The following is a 17,821-nucleotide window of genomic DNA, read 5'->3' on the forward strand; positions in this document are numbered from 1 at the left end:
CCGTAGAATATATAAGGCAAACATTTAATTCAAAAGACGGGGGCATGACCTGCAGCTAATTGAGTAAGATGCGCTTCTGTCGAGTTCCCGTGCTGCTAGGCACATCCAGCCTGCTATCCCCCGATCCCCGCCTCTTCATGGGGAACAAGTGCCACCAGAAACCACCTAAGACCTCTGCTGTGGCTCGACTGGATGCTGCTCCCACAGCTTGCAACACACAAGGTGAGCCTGCACCCCTCAGCTTCTCTCCGGCACCCACATGTTCTGGCCCCAGCTTAGCGCAAAGGCGCAGACAGGCCTTCAGGAAGCAGGCAGCATCCAGGGACACCCTTCTCCCCAAACAGGCAACTCCTGTGTCTGTTTCTCCCACTTCAGCCTCTCCACAACTTCCCAGTGGGGATTAGCCCTTTATCCCACCTCTCATGGTCCTCACCTTGCTCACACATCTCAAAAATCTCCTAGTACACAGGACTTTCAGTCACTAACATCAGAGGTCTGTGCAACCTGCAGGGCAAAATTTACAGGAGTAATGAATGATCTTAAAGCTAAAGCTGACTGGGTGAAAATGCTTGAAACCATTCATGAACAGACCATAGCCCTGACCACAGATCTCCGCAATAGTTCAGCAGCTCAAACACGGGCTTTCGGAAAAATCTGTATGAGGCCCTGGGGAGTTCAAGCATTTACCACTTGGTTACGACTGTACACACAAGATCTAGGCTGCCTGAACAATGAAGTAGAAGGAGGCTGCAGAGTAAAAAGCAGAGGGTTGTATTAGGATTAGTACACAGAGGGGCTTGTTTTAAGAAATTGTAACTTTTTACACAGTTAAATTTTTTTTTTTAATTGTTAGCTTGTCTGGCAAAACTCTCTCAGACCAAGTTACTTGTAATCCAAGGTTTCACTGTATATGCTTAGATTAGGGCTATGTTCACACTACGTAAAATACGGCCGTAGTTCTCGCCGCAGTTTTGCGGTGTGTGACATAGCTTTATGTTGAATGGAATCCCGGCCGGAGCGTACACACATCGTATGCGCTCCGGCCGGGAGCCCATGCGGCGCTGGAACAAAACTGACATGTCAGTTTTCTGCGGCCGGAATTCAGTGAATTCCGGCCGCAGAAAGACCTGTCAGTTCACAAAGGGAAGCAAGTGGCTAAGGCCGCTTCACTGTGGGCTATGGGAAGCTCTGATGCGGGTCTATGCTGAGCTTCCATTTACAGTGGGAGCAGCACAAAATCAGATGTTTTAAAATCGCTGACAGCAGTGGAGAACGGGCAGCCCAGGACCCAGCAGCTTTGACAGGGCAAGAGGGGTAAATATACTTCACTGATATGTCCCCCACAACCCCAGCTGCATAGCTAAATATAATTTTTATCTCGGACAACCCCTGGTCATATACCAATCGTGGTGTTTAAGGTAGTCAGTGACAGGACAAGGACAGCGAGTTGTACCTACAGGCGGGGGTAAGCCACTTACCTCCGTCCTGTCGGATCGTCAATCTGTAGATAGAGTCTGCTCTCAGGCAGGCTCTGTATACAGATCACCGATAATACTTATAAATACTATGCTATGGCATAGCATTCATCAGTATATGCAATCAGAGCATTGCAGATATAAGTCACCTAAGAAACTTATAGATACAATATAAAATGTGTAAAAAAAAAATAAAAAACTGTTTAAAAACATATTAAAAATAACCCTAATAAACTTGCCCCAATAAACATTTATTACCCCCTTTCTCATTATACAAAAAAATATTAAAAAATAAACATATTATATATCATAGCGTGCGGAATCGTCCTATCTATTAAAATGTAACAATATTTTTCATGCACAGTGAACAGTGTGAAATAAAAAGCAGAAAAAAACACAAGGATTGATGATTTTTAAAATTATATTTAGAAAAAATAAAAAACAATCAAATTTTATCTTTGACATCAATATGACACCAATACAAACTAGAGAGCATGGTGCAAAACATGACACCCCAACCAGCCCTGTAGAAGGAAATCTAAAAGTGCTATAAAAGTACAATGGCAATTGCTATGGAACATTGCTTCAATTGGACCTGGACATCCGTGCATCAATCCCCTTTTGGCTATGTTCACACTACGTATCTCTTCATAAAACTACGGTCGTTGTTGCACAGTGCAACAATGGCCATGATTATTACGAAAAAATATGTTACCTTGCCGTCTATGGGATCCTGGTTGGAGCGTATACACATGGGGAGTCTTGTTCTCATACGAGGTCTGAACATAGCCTTAGTCATGAAGGGGTAATTGGAAGCCAAGCTACTATTGCGACAAGCTACAAGTATTTTTACTCCACGTTTACACCATTTAGGTCAGGGATGGGGAACCTTTGGCTCTCCAACTGTTGCAAAACCACAATATCCATCATACCTGGACAGCTAAGCTGTGCCAGACTGAAAAGAAAACACCATTTCCTGCAGGACATACAGCAGCTGTTAAGTATAGGAAGACTTAAAATGTATAAAGTGAATGTACCATCAAATACAGTACCATCGCTTTAAGTATTGCCCATAATTAGAATGGTTCCGGTGCGGGGTAGCTGGTGCCACGGTCATTTTTTTGAACCGCGGCCTGGTTGCTAAATACAGCGCTGTTCTATTCATGGGAATTGGGCCGGTGGTGAAGCACTGGAGGCGGGCCAGCCTGACCCCAGTCGGAGGAAACCCCTGCCCCTCTATGATGCAGCTTCATTGATTCTAATAAAGCTGCGTCATAGAGGGGCGGGGTTACCTCCAAATGAGGGTGGACCGACCCACCTCCTGTGCTTCACCCCCAGCCCAATTCCCGTGAATAGAATGGCACTGTACACGGGAACCGTGCCACGGTTTAGAAAAAGAACCGCAGCACCGGCTTCCCCGCACCAGCGTCATTCTATTCATTGGCAAAAGTTAAAGGGAATGTAACTGATAGTACATTCGCTTTAAACAAAAGTAAATTACAAATCTATATAACTTTATGAAACCAATTGATTTGAAAGAAAATGATTTTTGCTGGATAACCCTTTTAAACCCTTCAGGACCAGGCTAATTTTTCGTTTTTGCGTTTTCGTTTTTTCCTTCTAGTGTTTAAAAGGTCATAGCACTTGCATTTTTTACCTACAAACCCACATGAGCCCTTATTTTTGCGCCACTAATTGTACTTTACAATGGCAGACCTAATTTTTCTATAAAGTATGCTGCAAAACCAGAAAATATTTTTTGTGCAGTGAAATTGAAGAAAAAAAAAGTAATTTGTTTTCATTTGGGGGGGGGGGGGGGGGGGTTCGTATTTAGACTATTCAATTTATAGTAAAACTGACATGTTATATATGTTCCTCAAGTTGGTGTCATTACAATGATATGTAATTTATTTAACTATTATTTCATCTGACTGCTTTAAAAAATTAAAACCTTTGAAAAAAAATAAATGTGTTTAAAATTACTCTATTCCCAGCCTTATAACTCTTTTATCCTTTGGTCTATGGGGATGTGTGAGGTGCCATTTTTTTTGCGCCATCATCTGTACTGTCTATCGGTACCTTGATTGTATATTTGCAACTTTTTGATCACTTTTTATTACAATTTTCCTAGATTTGCTGTGACAAAAAATGTGCAGTTTTGCACTTTGGTGGGTTTTTGAGCTTACGTCATTTACCGTGAGAGATCAGGAATGTGATAATTTAATAGTTTGAGTGATTACGCAAGCGGCAATATTTTTATTTATAAAATGGGAAAAAGGGGGTGATTCAAACTTTTATTAGGGGAGGGGATTTTTTTTTTTTATTAATAAAAACTCTTTTTTCATACTTTATACTTGGGGGACCTTCAGTATTACTGCAGTGATCTCCCATAGAGATCACTGCAGTATACCTAATACAGCAATGATCGATGAGATCATTGCCGTTTTACTCTGGTCTGCAGAGCAGATGAATTGATTGTGCAACGCTGAGGCCCGGCCAGCTCAGTAGAAGAGATCTCCCCTCTGCCCCTCTCCCCTCTGAGATCCCCCCACTAGAGACCAGGGAGAGGGGCACAGCATACGTTTAAATGCAGCTGCAGCTGCATTTAATTAGCGGAAATGGCAATCGGACCACGCCTCCTAATAGCCGCAGTCTCTGGCTCCACATAGCACCCAGGATTGCGGCGGTTCAGAGCTGGGTCGTCGCGTGACCCCTCTCTGAAAACCCCCTCCCGCACTAGGATGTAAAGGAGGGAAGGGGTTAAAGATGGTACAGAATGTCTTCCAGGATAACCAGCCATATAAGGTTTCCCTATGCACTTATGGCTTAATACAGATTTATCTGGAACATAAATGATTCTGTAAATTGTTGTCTGGAGACAAATTAAAGTCTGTTCTGTATGCAAGTGCTACTATAAATGTTCCCTTTCCAAGAATAAGTGACTGTGGATGGGCTGCCATTGAAGCATGCACTTTGTGGTTTCTCCTACTGTCAGCATTTAGTCATTTTGCACATCATAAATTGCCTCCAATAGTGCATATCATTATAGAAATCTCTATAAAGGTTGGTGAATAAATTTCGTAAGGCAACTATTTGAATAAACATACATGATTTTCAAGCCAAATATGACCTATTCATCTATTCTGGTACTACTGTTAGTACCACAAAACAATTGGTGGCTATTTTGTACGTATTATTTAGTTTGTATGTTATCAAAAAGTGATTCTATGTTTTTTGCTGCCTGAGGCGAAAATTTAAATGACCATTAGATCCTAGATAGAGATGATCAAACTTGTCAAATGTTTGGGTTCACTAGTGCGGTATCCACCCTTTCCAGCTGCTCATCACAAATCTTAGATACAGATCATATACATCTCCTATATAGCTACCTGTAGTATTCAGATCCTTTATGTCTTTATGAGCTAGTATACAGATTTTTTTACATCTCCTATAGATCTATTATACAGATCCTACAGAGTAAATATACAGATCCTATACAGTAGTGTTCTGGGATTTAAAATATAATAATAATAATAATAATAATAATAATAATAATAATAATAATAATTATTATTATTATTATTATTATTATATAGAGCCAGAATACAGACCTTATACATCTGTAGAGCTAAAACACAGATCCTATAGAGCTAGTATACAAATCCTATAGGGCTAGAATACAGATCTTATACATCTGGTATAGAGATAATATACAAATCCTATACATCTCCTATAGACCTGATATACAGATTCTATACATCTTCTATAGAGCTGGAATACAGATCTTATATATCTCCTATAGAGTTAATATACAGATCCTATACATCTCCTATAGAGCTCATATACAGATCCTATACATCTCCTATAGAGCTAATATACAGATCCTATACATCTCCTATAGAGCTAATATACAGATCCTATAAATCTCCTATAGAGCTAATATACAGGTCCTCCACATCTCCTATAGAGCTAATATACAGATCCTATACAAATCCTTTGGGGCTAGTTTACAGATATATGGTTCCCTGTCTAACATGTTAACAATACGTTAAAAAAGGCATCCATTTTTGCCGCAATTTAATTAATTTCAATGCAATGCATTTAAGTCAATCAAATGATGGACGTCCAATGCACATAATGTATAAAGCAATGGATGCTGTCTGTATGGACGTCAAAATAATGATCTTGATGATTATTTTCGGACATCTTCTGCAAACACCGGACTTTTTTTTACTTTTTTTTTAACTGTCCTTTCACAGTTTACTATTACTATTTAATATTAAATCCATTCGACTTTTCAATTAAGGACACACCTAAAGGCCAATTAGTCCACCTGAACTAGAATAATGTACCAAAAGCCGCCATGGCACTGACGTGTGGCCAAACAGTAAAATGAGGGATGTCATTTTTTTCTTTTCAAAAATAAAGAGGAAATATTGTCATAAGAGCATAGCCATATAATGCTCCCTTTATACGACCTCCTATATACTTGTTTCCCACCCCTTACACTTTCCCTTTTACCTCCTTATTTACATGTCTGAATGCTGCTTGCAAGGACCTGATGACATTATTTGGCTAAGTTCACACAACGTAAGTTTTCTATTAATCATGGCCGTTGTTGGCGATTTGCAACTGCGGCCGTGATTAATAGAAAATTTATGTTGCTTTGCAGTCAATGGGATCGCGGCCGGAGAGTATACGCATAGTATACACTCCGTCCTCTAGCGATAAGTCAGTTTTGTGCAGTCGCTATTTAATGAATAGCGGCACACACCTGCCAGTTCACACAATGGTAAGTGCGGCTCCAGCCACACTCACCATTGTGTGCTATGGTGATTTGGGATGCAGGCGCACACAGATGCACCTGCATCCCAATTCAGCACAAATGAAGTTCATCCGGCTGGTACTGCAATACCGGCCCAGATGATCTTCACAAACAACGACCGTTCTCCGACACGGCGATCACAGAACGGCTAGTGTCTTACGCTGTGTGAACCTGGCCTTAGGAAGGTTATTTCAAGTTCTTACAGGTGGATAAAAATAGTTTACGGACCTTCATGGCTTCTGAACAGTCTCATTAGCTCTGGCACCTCAATCACATTATTAGGCTAAGTTCACACAATGTATCTTTTGTATTAATCACGGCTGTAGTTGCAAATTGCAACAACGGCTGTGACTACTAGAAAAGATACATTGCATAGAAGTCAGAGGGAATCCCAGATGGAGTGTATACACATAGTATGTTCAAACCAAGGGTTAGGGACAAAAGCCCAAGACTCACCCTGACTAGACCCTGCTATTAAAATGTAAATTTACTGGCTTAATTGTTAATATAGTCTGTGGTTACAAGTGACACTATATGTCTGCACTCAGACAGGCATCCAGCTAGATTAGACATCCGTCTACTCTCACAAGACTTGAGAACCAGACCGTCTAGCTGGATCTAGCTCTGTATTTAGCTGGAGGCTCTCCATCCTAGCGGATACAATATACCATGGAAATAGATGCTTGAAGCCTAATGACATGTGTGCACTAGGGATGGTGATCATGTAAACACGGAGGACAGACCAGTGATCACAGGACCCGCTATTGACCCGGAAGCACTAGCCAATAGGCAGATGCAGTGACAAGCAAGGCGGACATATAGGTGAGTGATAGTAATGTGTATCTTGATCATCGCTGATGTCATCTGTGAGGGGAAATATATTCCGGATGATCATTGATTACTGAGTTTATGGGGTCTGATGTAGTGTTTCTTGATTGCGTGTGTGCAACAATGTCAGAAGAAGGCTTAACAAAACAGCGGATTGGTTGTTGATCCTGTGAGGTCAGAATAGTTTCCTGGGCACTGTCAGGGTGACTGTTATCCGTACCAGTACACCCCAGTGGTGCACTCCACTGCAAGAGTGGCAAAAACCTCAGTGACTAACAGGTGACATCTGAGATGTTCTCTTTTCCTCTGGCCCAGGCCTCCATGATGATTTCTTCCAGCTAATTTTCATCTCTTCAGAATCTGCCAAACATCTTAGACTCTGCACTTTTAAAACAACTTCCTTCCCTTCTCCTATAGGGTCCCATACAGTAACAATTCCACTATTTGGTATCATGTGCAGTGAAGTGAGTAGGTAAGTTGGTTGTCCCCTGTTTGTAGGATCCTCTGCTGTGCCCCCATATAGTAATAATGTCCAGTGCTGTGGCCCCTGTATGTAGGATTCCCTGCTGTGCTCCATAGTAATAATGCCTCCTGCTGTGCCCTCATATAGAAATAATGTCCAGTGCTGTGCCCCCTGTATGTTGTAGGGTCCTCTGCTGTGCCCTAATATAGTAATAATGTCCAATGCTGTGCCCCATAGTAATAATGTCTCCTGCTGTGCCCCCATATAGTAATAATGTCCAGTGCTGTGCCCCCTGTATGTTGTAGGATCCCCTGCTGAGCCCTCATATAGTAATTATGCCCCCTTCTGTGCCCCCATAGTAATAATGCCTGTTGCTGTGCCCACATATAGTAATAATGTCCAGTGATGTGCCCCATGTATGTAGGATCCCCTGCTGTACCCCCATAGTAATAATGCCTCCTGCTTTGCCCTCATTTAGTAATAATGTCCTCTGCCGAGCCCCTTGTAAGTTGTAGGGTCCCCTGCTGTGCCCTCATATAGTAATAATGTCCAGTGCTGTACCCCCATAGTAATAATGTCTCCTTCTGTGCCCCCATATAGTAATAATGTCCAGTGCTGTGCCTCTTTATGTTGTAGGATCCCCTGCTGAGCCCTCATATAGTAATCATGCCCCTTCTGTGCCCCCATAGTAATAATGCCTTCTGCTGTGCCCTATATAGTAATAATGTCCTGTCATGTGCCCCCATATAGTAATAATGTCTCCTGCTGTGCCCTCATATAGTAATAATTTGACCTGCTCTGCCCCCATATAGTAATAATGCCGCCATATAGTAATCATGCCTCCTGCTGTGCCCCATATAATAATAATGCCTCCTGCTCTGCACTCTATAATAACACCTTCTGCTCTGCCCCATATAGTAATAGTGTCCAGTGCTGTGCCCCATGGTAATAATGCCCCCTGCTATGCCTCCATATAGTAATAATGTCCCCTGATATGCCCCCACATATAGTAATAATGTCCCCTAATGTGTGCCCACAAATAGTGATAATGCCCCCTGCTCTACCCCCTTATATTAATAATGCCTCCTTCTGTGCCCACACATAGTAATAATGCCCCACTGCTGTGCCCCCCTTTATAGTAATAATGTGCCTACTGTACACACCATAGTTATAAAGTTGCCCCCTCTGCCTGCAATTACCTGACCCCCTATGCCCACACTACCCCATCTGACCCCCACAAACACATTAACCCATCTTACCCCCACACACACATACTACCCAACCTGGCTGCCCCCACACACTACCTCATCTGACCCCCCCACACACACACACACTACCCTACCTGAACCCCCCACACTATATCTGACCCCCACCACCACACACTACATCTGACCCCACACACACACTACCCCACCTGACCCCCACACACACAAACACTACCCCACCTGACCCCTCAACACACACAAATACTCTACCCCAGCAGACTACCATCCCCCACAGCCCAAACACAAGCGAAGAAACAAACACACACACTAAAATCCCTCCCCCCCGGTCAGAGAGTGCTGCATTTATGTGCCGACATCTGCCCTGCTTATTGCTTCATGGTCCCTGCAGTCTGTCAGCACTTGTGTTTCCCATCCTCTCCATTCCTGTTATAATGTGCCTGCACTTACACTCAGCTATATACACTGCTGCTATAATGTGTCTGCACTCACACTTAGCTGTACACACTGCTGCTATAATGTGCCTGCACTTACACTCAGCCATTCACACTGCTATATAAAAAGAGTTTCTGTCACTTTCCTCCTGCACAGCTTTGTGATTCTCACTTCCTGATCCATGCTGAACACACACCCCTTTACCAGTGCTGTCATGTGACCAATCATACCTCTGACAGCAGACCTGCTTCTCTATTCTAGCCTGTCAAACTACGCTACTGCATTATTGGGATCTACAGTTACATCCTATAACTACAAACTCTGGCTGTTTTTTTTTTAGGTTTATGCACTTACTTTGCATTACACACCACATGCTGACTGCTACACTATACAGTAACCTTCTAATATGACATATTTAGCTGTTTTGATTTTTTTATCTGTTATTCATGTTATTCTGAATTAAAAAAAAAATCATTATTTTTCGGGTTTGGAACCAATTTCAGTGATTTCTTATTGGAAAATTTGTTTTGGTTTAAGAGTGGATTTGGATTACAAGCACAGTCCCAGAACAAATTATGATCGTAATCCAAGGCACCACTGATATATATATATATATATATATATATATATATATATATATGTGTGTATATATATATATATATATATATATATATATATATATATATATATATACGTGTGTTTTTTGTTTTTGTTTTTCCCATTAATCTTTCTGTCTGGCTCTGCTGTGTGCCAGTGACTGCAGGGTGTCATTATTAATTGAAAAAGGTGGTGGTGGTGGTGGGGGAGGGCACACAACCCTGGACTGGGTGCTTCCTATAACACCAATAACCAATTGTAGCTCAACAGAAAAGAACAGGGTTATGTTATGCTATAAAAAGGAGCACTCCAACAAAAAATGCTAAACTATGAAAATATTTATTACAAGTTCCAAATAGCAAAAAATATACAATGGTATAGAAACAAAACAGAATCTCTATACACTATTTAAAAACACTTAAAATATCCACAACCATGAGGGACCCGTACTATAAAAGGATCCCCCGGGCCTGCAACACGGTAAACAGTACAGCCCATAAACCCTCCTCCTGTAGCATATAAAGTGCTATGTGCTGAATAAGAAGGTGTAACCACTATCAATCAATGACACACAGTGTGTACCATATTATACCACATAACATATGAGAAAATATAATATATGAATACATAAGCAAAATAAGCTAACTTCGTCAGGGGTAGGGAGTGATGTACAGGGATTCTATTTATGCAGGAATCACTAATAACTACAACTGTAAATTATTAGACATTAACACCAACCTGGTTGCATCTATAGTCTGGACTCAGGAACACGTGCTGTAACCTTAGACAAAATGGCGTCTATGGCATGTGGAAGTATATACTGCACATGTGCAAACTATAGTACTGTTACTATGCCATTGTATATTTTTTGCTTTTTGGAACTTGTAATAAATAATTTCATAGTTATGAAAAAAAATGCACAGTTATATTCACCTGGTTCTGACCAGACGTAAGCCTGTTTGTGCGACTTTTTAAAAAGTCGCAAATGATTAATTGGGCGCTAATCCCGGATTATACAAACTTTTGGGTGAATACTCAAAACGAGCAGATTAAAAAAAAGTTGCATCTAAAAAATATTCGCCTGCCAAATACTGGTTCATAAATTAATTAAAACTTAAACCAAAAATGGGTGAAAAATCCAATTATTCATCCAAAAATAGGCGCAAAAACCTTGATAAATTTCCTCTATTGTGTATATACGCACGGGAGAATGAAAGATATCGTAATGGTACCTAATTGCTTCGCTATTACATATTTTACGCACCTGATAATCTGTACACATGTGCATAATGTTCATGAATGTTTAGCGAACACGAACTTCGGGATATTCGCTCATCACTAGTCTCTGGCATAAAGTCCCCACAAATGCAGATGCCCTGGAATAGATTGCAGCAGGAACGCTCTCTGTGTTACACATTTTCTGTGGAACATGCTGACTAGAATCTTCCCCAAACTGGCTGTACCTCACATTTAATACCCCACAGGGCTACCTGATTAGGCAGGAAGACTAAGAAGCTATGCTGTGATAGGTCACAGGAAATAGAGGAAAGACGGCCAGAGTACCCAGCTCAGGGACTTGTTCCCAGTTACACATCGTGGCATTTACAGTAGAAAATACAAGCAGTATTACATGTTCACAGTTAACCCTTCTGTTACTTTTCACTTCACCTGTGCTAGGTAGTTTATAAGCCGCAGTAACACCAAGTGGCGGGAGTGCAAACTACAACCTTCTTTCCCAGCATAGGAATATCTTAATATATACACCATAGATAGCAGTGGCACACTGCAAGTTCACATCCAGTGGATTTTTCTGGCCCCCAAGATTTAAAGTGTCACTGTCATAATTCCCCCCCAACCCTCTCCCAAATCAATAGTCCAGGTGATTTTAAGATACTTTGTAATTGGGTTTATTAGGCAAATATGCCATTATCTGCATTCAAAAAGACTTTCCCCAGGTCGCCCCTCCCTCCTCTCTCTCCTTCACTTATCAGGAAAATTCTTTTAGATCAGTCGGACCCTGTCTGTTCTATGGAGACGGGGGGGGGGGGGGGAGGGGGGAGGAGGGAGATTAGTCGGCAGCAGAGAGCAGAGAACAAAGGATTACACAGTGGGACCTGTGTGAAAGCCGTATTCAGAGGTCAGAGATGTCAGTGCTGACTGAAGGAGATAACCCGGCGATGTAGCTGTAAATTAACTCTTTGTTGTCCTGTTTTAGTGCCTCATCTCCCTCAACCCCTCTCCTCTCCATAAGAGAAGCAAGAAGACCAAGCAAGGAAGAGCTTCAAATTGCTTTTTTATTATAAAAATGAATTTTTCAGCTAATAAACCCAATTACAAAGTTTCTTAAAACCGCCTGTACTATTGATTTCTGTAAAAAAAAATTAAACGACAGTGACACTTTAAGTAACAATGTTATATGCATCACCCCTACAGTGTACATTGGCTGGGATGGGCAGCCCACTTCTGTCCTCTTGACTGTTCACTGAGCAACAAGGCATACAGTATATATCTTACTGCTCAGAATGTAGTTTTCATGGTATCCTAGCTTAGCGTATACTAAGCTTATTACACTGGACCCAGGAAGTGTTTGGCTGAATTTAAATTAATATATAAATCTTATTCACAACAAGAACGCTTCGCTTTCAATCTCAATTCTAGTTGGGGGTTTGTGTCAGTCAAGCTTTTTTTATCCCAAACTCGCCCAACCATGTCTTTACAGACATTGCTTTTTGTACTAGGACACAGTTATGCTGGAATAGAAATTGACCAAACCAAACTGTTCTCACAAACTTGATATCATTATTCTATTAAATGGACTATCCAGTTTAAAAAAATGAAGCATATTCTTTGGGTAAGGCATAACCATCGGCTCTTGAATCCCGCGGTCTTTACGGTCTATGGGGAAGATGGAGACAGCCCAAGTCCCACCTAAAAAACAGGGATACAGCCTACGAACAACTCAGGCTGTCTCTACCTTCCCTACAGAGCAGGCAGAGAGCGGGATTTAAAAACCAATGGTTCAGGTTCGTATGAACCTAAACCTCTCCTGGCTCGCTCATCTCTAGTTCTTACTTTATCTATTTGGTTGTTACATTTTATAGAACTACAAACATTTCTTTACAAATAAAATGGTGTCATTATCGACTACTATTTTCCATGTAGGATACAGAGATCACATATATATTATTTGTGGCCACTCATGTACTGTATGCAGGTGTTTTGTAAACAGTGTAAATGCTGCAGCACTGTTAATACATTAATTAAAGAGTTAATTTTAATAGTTGCAGATTAAAGAGTGTTTTTTCACATCTGTGATTTAACAATCACTTTTAAATTATATTATTTAAGATTAAATAATAATAATAATAATAATAATAATAATAACCCGAATGGAATCTTCTTGATAAGACATCTCATATTTGGGTAGGGAACTGACATCCTGTTTGACATTAACCTATTAATCTTGTATGTAGCATTTCCTTAAATAACCACCTGTAGAAAATTGCTTATTCATAAGCCTTATCTGTTGTTACAGTTTATAATCTGTAAGAATGCCCTAATTTTTATCATTCTCTAAGCCTGTCATCATGGCTGAGACAAGGCTTATCCCTTTGAGCAGATTAGTTGATCATGTTGAAATCAGAAGAGGGATTATATTGCTTGTAATACAGTGATTTAAATTAAATGTATTTTGCTTAACAACATGAGTTGTTGTTGCTAAGGTCTTGGTGTCTCCTATGAACTTGCACCAAGTTTGAATGTTTTCACAAATAAGCATATAAAAGTGATAGGCTCTCTAGAAGTTTTCTATAAGTTTTATTTAAAACTGTATGTGGTATATAGATAAACCATACATATAGGCATATAAGTTCTTTACATTAAAACAAAAAACATAGGTTAAATATTTTAATACATACGTTTATAATAATAAAGGCTAAAAAACTAATTAGCAGGGAGCCAAATAAGTCATTTTTATTGGGGATAGTGCCACTACTGGTGCCTCAATACATGGGGCAGGCCACGGAAGTAAACTAATTGGGGATAGGGACAGTGGGAATTGAAGTAGTTGAATACTTTATTGTACAGAGGTTTGATGGGGATTTTAGAATATTGATGGGTGTTTTGGAATATTTTTGTCACATGTAAAGGCAGCACAATAAAAATTTACTGAACCGAATATCCAGTAATCTGAAAAAGCAGATTACTGCAGAGCAGGAAAACTGGGTTTCAAGCACGGCACCCTTAGACCGGTTTCACAACACATTTTTATTTGGGACATAGAAAGAAGGGGCGATTTAAACTTTCCTTGGGGGAGATGCTTTGTAATTTTTTTTTTATTTAATTTTGTTTCAATTTTTGGCTATGTTAACACAACGTACTTTTTCTTAAAACAATGGCTGTTCTTTTCGGTTAAAACAATGGCCCCCCATGAAGGCCCCAGCTCTGTCAAAAAATATGTAAACTTGATTTTTGACTATACTATTTTTTTGTTTTGTTAAAAAAAATGATTTTCTTTCCCATTAACTACAATGCCCCCACACACCTGGAAAAAAACACAGTAAGTTATATGAACCCTCAAAAATGGTTCCATTAAAAAGTACAACAAAAAAAGCAAGCAAGCAAGCAAAAAAAAAAAAAACATTATGTGGAGATGTGAACAAAACATTAAAATACTATAGCTCTCAAAATGTTACAAAAAAATAATCTATCTATCTATCAATGATTAACAGAGATTATCCAACCCCACCTTAAGCCACTGAGAATGGCAAGAAGCCTTGGGCTTTATTGGCTCTTACACAATACACCCTTGGATATATTTGGGGGACAATACTTTTGTGTAAAAAAATACCAAATTATTTTAGGAGTATTACCTTTATCTGACCCCCAAAACCACTTGTACCTTTAGATAGCTGCTTTTAATCCAAGATCTTTCCTGGGGTCCGATCTGCAGGTGATGCAGTATTTGTCCTAAAAAACAACTTTTAAACTGGCAGCCCCATGCCCTACATGTGGCTTAGAATATCTTTGCCCTAACTTTTCACCAACCCCTCCATCCCCCTCCCCACCCTCTTCATCATTTGGAATGCTACTGGAACATTTTCTCCATGCTGAACATTGCACAGGTGCCTTAACGATCCAGCCCATGTGCCCACCTAAACGAGTAGGGAATAGGAGACAGTCTGCCTGGAGCATTCCTAATGATGAAGAGGGTGGGGAGGAGGGACAGAGAGGTTGTGCCAGCCTAATGCATACACAATCTAGGCCACCCCCGTTGGGCATGGGGCTGCCAGTTTAAAAGTAGTTTTTTAGGTCAATAACTGCATCATCTGCCGAACGGACCCCAGGACAGATCTTGTATTAAAAACAGCTATCCGAAGGTACAAGCGGTTTGGGGGGGGGGGGCAGATTGTGGGTACAGAGTTGCTTTAAAAAAATTTGCTTGCCCAACAAAAGTATGACTCCTGAAATATTTGATCTTTTTGACACAAAACTTTTCACCACCACATTGATTTTCCAGTACGGTATTTTTCTCTGTATGTTTTTTACTTTTTAAAATTTTCTCTGATGTTGGATATCTTCTTATATATTTTAAATATATGGTTGGGCTTTTGAATTCTGCATATTTCCTTGTATAGCACTTTAAAATACACATTTACTTTCCACATTTCTGTATTATCGATTATTTGGGGTTTTAAGGACTTCTTATATGTTTTTCAAAAATGTCAATGTGCTTGTATCACTGTAATTTTACAACGGAGATTAGGGCTATAGTGAGTTACCAAATGGCTAAATTATTGTGAACATTGTGGGAATGGCAGAAGTGTTTTTTTTTTTTTTTTTCCAACTATGTAAGATCCACAACATACTTCAGTTGGAGTAGGTTAGAATACAAAAGCTACACGAGCAGTGAATAATCTTTTTATAGTATACGTAGCTACATTATATAATGAAATGTTCATTATTACAGATCAATGGAGTACATGTTATATAACACATATAAGTGATTTCTTCTCTTTCAATACATTTTCAGTATTTTTCTGGTTTTGCACTATAATTGGAATCAGTATCAGATTCTTTAGGTTTAGCTTGACATTTTGAGATTCCCTGAAGACCTTTTGTCTCTGAGCTTAGTCAAAGTCAGGAGGATACTTTGCAGGGTCATTCTGGTTCACTTACCAGATCAAGATAATAATATCACTGTAGACTACCTGGTGACATCTTTTATTATGTTCAGAACTGAGTAATGGGAAATAATTGTATACCATCTAAGAAATTTTGATAAACACTCTCACACACACACATCTCTATAACAAAATATAACCCATTTCTAAGAAATAAATATTTTGGTATATCATTTAATAATTGGCCATAATAGATTTGTCAACTGATAAAAACATAAGGAGAAAAAAAATAACTGGCCTACAAAAATTCTATACATCTATTGTTTCATTATTGGAAAGAGGGAACACAGTTTTTCAATGAAAAATGAAAAAAAAAAAATAATAATAATAAAATTAGCCAAAGTGAGCATTAAACCAACTGAAATTAATGGAAGCTGCTAACAGATTTCCTTTATTTTTCTATATTCTACATATTTAAAAAACATGGGTATTGGGGGATTGAAAAATGCTTTATTGTTATTAAGATGTATTACTATAATTGACAAGGGGTTGCCCAATGTGTTGGGGTTATCTTAGACACTCCTTTTTTTACCTGTCACTTGTATTAATTTTTTATGTTATTAAAAAATCTGTTTAAAAAAACAAACACACACACACACACACACACACACACACACACACAGCTCTACCTGTGTCTTATTTCTGTTTTCTGCTCTACTAAGAAGGAATAGATATGTGGGCTAAATATTCTGTAAAGCACAATTTTGTATGACAATGTGACTGTTCTCAGCCAGTGTTTGTGCTTTCACTAGATCAAAAGCATTTGCCCATGTTCAAAGTTTGATAATTAGATAGATAGATAGATAGATAGATAGATAGATAGATAGACAGACTTTTTTTTTACAATCTTTTTTTTTTAAATTGTATACTGTATGTAAAGGACAGAATACATTTTACCCCTTGTCAAAACAATCCTAAAATCCCATTTTCTTTAATAAAGTATAGTTTTGTCCTCCAGATGTATGCTTGAATAAGATGTCATACTCTGTTTTAGTTTAGGATTGCACCCTGCTGATGTTCTTAGGCAGAAAGAAAATTACCTTATTGAAACATATTGCTGGTAGTGACTGGTGCCAAATTTTGCATTGGTATTACACACATGACATATTCAGAGACCTTTGAGTGAGACTATGAATATCAAGCACTTGAAAAGATTATACAGGCTTTTCCTTATGGGTATAAAAGGTTGTGGTTCTGGATGAGTGTCTTTCAGATCAATATAATTATGTCATAAAAACATATAAGACACAAGTCTCTTGCAGTCCTTCACAGTTTCCTGCTTCCGTGCAGCTTTTATATTGTGAGTAAATTGTTTTTTTTTCCTTATTCGTTCCAGTTTTGTTTTCTTTTCTTACGCTTTAAAATTTGCTTTATTACCTAAGACAGAAGGTTTTTGTGTCATTCTGTAAACATAGTAAAATGAAAAGGGTCTATAGTTTAGCTTAATCCAGTTAAAGTCTTTTTAATTTCTCAATGTAGCAGGTGTTGGAGGCTTCCAGCAATACAATAATATTAATAATTCATGCTAGCTGGGTTACAAAGTGTTATTTAAATTCAGGATTTTCCCTTAGATAAATTTAGTTATGCATTCACAAATTTTGTGACCCTTTTGAGTGATATTTTGCTGCCAAAATGCATACAAGGCAGCCATTTGGATGGCCCAATTGGCACAACACTTTTAGAATAAAAAAACTGAGTTTTGATAGTAGTCCCACAGATCGCAGGGGCAACATTTTGGCAAGAGAGGGCTTCTAATCAGGAGGAGGAAAAGAATAACTGAAAAGAATAGGTGA

The sequence above is a fragment of the Dendropsophus ebraccatus genome, chromosome 2, assembly GCF_027789765.1.
Source record: "Dendropsophus ebraccatus isolate aDenEbr1 chromosome 2, aDenEbr1.pat, whole genome shotgun sequence".
Classification (NCBI taxonomy): domain Eukaryota; kingdom Metazoa; phylum Chordata; class Amphibia; order Anura; family Hylidae; genus Dendropsophus; species Dendropsophus ebraccatus.